Below are 2,319 nucleotides of genomic sequence, written 5' to 3'. Positions count from 1 at the left end.
AATGTAATAGGATAACATTTAACAATCAAAGAGAGAGAGAGAGAGAGAGAGAGAGAGAACTGAATCGCATTAACCTAAAGTAGATTAAAGAATATAAAAAATTATCAACCTAAAGCGAAGATGCAAGAAAAATAAAAAATAAAAATCCACTCAAAAATTGTGTGAGAGAGAGAGAGAGAGAGAGCCTTTTTTTTGTAAGGGAAAACTATGAATGGAATGAATGAGATAGTGACAAATTTATAGTAAGAAAGTGTGAATAAGAAGAGACAAAAATAGAGGAAGATGAAGGGAAAGATGAAGAATGATATTAATGTAGAGAGTAGTGGGGAGATGAGAAGGTGAGAGAATGAGAGAATGAGAAAGGTTAAAGAAGTAGTGGGGAGATGAAAAGGTAAGGGAGGAAGAAAGGTTGGAGAAGTGTAAATATGAAATAAAAAAAATTATAAATAATTATAAGAAAATGGAAAAAAAAAAAAAAGAAGATGATAACGTGGACGTTGACGTGGCTTAACGTGAGCACAGCAGCATTAAACGCTACGCTTCAGCTTTTAGTAATATATTGATTACATAAATCAACCCAAAATTTTCTTCTACCTCAAATATGTATGAAAACATGGTAGTGATTTTTAATGGATTGGTGTAATAGCACTTGCTTTCAATAGAAAATAATCTGATTTAAAAAGTCGCAAGCCCATGATCATACCAGAAAGGAATTGAAAATGATGTTTGAAGCAAATTTTGACTTCTTACTTTTTCCCTTGAATATGTCAAATTATTCTTTTTATTACTTGAATTTAATTATCTAAGTGACAGTTATGACACTACACGATAATGTTTCACCTAAGACAATTAGTCAAACTTTGAGAAGAAGATATCCCATATTTATATCATAAAGAACTTGCATTTTTATTTTTTAGTTGTGTGATAAAGAAAGTAATAAGTGTTCAATTGGAAAGACTTCTATGACATATGATACAACAACCAATATATAAATATACTGTGTAACAACATCTAAGGGGGGCAAAAGAAAAGAATAAAAAAAAGAATATATATATATAACTTACTTCTCTAGCTTTGTCTTCTCTAGCTTACCGGATCCCACTATAACTCATAGCATCAACCAATATCAATTGGTTCCTTCCTAACTGCTTCCCAAGCACCAAATAGCCTCTTCACAAATATGGGTATGGTGAGAAAATGTTTTGGCTAATGTACTTTTCAAGGATGTAACAATGGAGAGGGTGAGAGTAGAGGAATTTGGAGAATTAAAAGATGAAGATTGTGGATAAGTCAATCTTGTTTTTCTCTAGGGTTTCTCTCTTAAAATTCTCTCTAAAAACTCTCTACATTTCGTAGGTATAAGGGTCTGTATATAATAGGGTGTGTATGAAATGCGAAGAGTCAGTTTTGTAACAAACAGGGTGTTCTAGTGACTTGGTTTCACGACTTGACTGAGTTGCGAGTCTGAGTCGCGAGCTAACTGCCTGGCCAAACTGGAAGATTTGTCCTATAGTGCAATAGCTGGCGTAACCCTTTGGCTCTCCTGCATGCTTCATACATGTGCCAGCTTTGGCGACTTTTCAACCACGAGCTAGTCGCGAGATCCAGTTGCGAGGCCTTACTGAGTGCACACTCTTGAGCTTTTTCTTCATACTCTCTCACACACTACCCTTACATGATTCCCACCTAAATACAGGGTTTCTAAATGCTGAATTACAAGCAAATTTGGCATGGAATAAAGCTAACAAGATGGTTGATTGAATTCAACCTTACAGAAAGGCAGGGGCCAAAGGTAGTTTCAAGGAAATTTCCAAATAGAAATGTATTTTTTTTTTCATTATTGCTAATTATCAATAAAATGATGATGATGACTATCCCACCATTTCATAAATTATTTTTGACCTCCAAAAGAAAATAAAGTAAAACTTAAAATAAAGAAGTGGAAAAACATTGCTCACTTTTGAGATCAGTAGACCCATGTTGATGCCTTATGTAAACAACGAACTCATTAACACAAAGCTTTTCCTGTTGTATAATGAGAATTTCACCTTACACCATCTTTCCTCTCTCAAATAAAAATTAAGTAGCATTTAATTTGGGGATACTGATTGCTCCAGCAAGTTTCTATGAGGATCTTTCATCTTATGAAAATGGTTTAAGGAATTTAGGGTAGCCATGTTACTAACTCTTGTGTAAAATAGCAGCAATGACTCATTTTAATAAAGAATTCTACTCAATAATAGACTAGCTTAATACTCAATGGCCTCTTTTGTTTTCTCCTTCATTTGGTTGGTCTTGAACTAGTTCTAACATCAATAT

This window comes from Quercus lobata, chromosome 4, assembly GCF_001633185.2.
Source record: "Quercus lobata isolate SW786 chromosome 4, ValleyOak3.0 Primary Assembly, whole genome shotgun sequence".
In the NCBI taxonomy this organism is placed as follows: domain Eukaryota; kingdom Viridiplantae; phylum Streptophyta; class Magnoliopsida; order Fagales; family Fagaceae; genus Quercus; species Quercus lobata.
The sequence above is the reverse complement of the archived record's forward strand: the minus strand, read 5'-3'. Positions refer to the sequence as shown.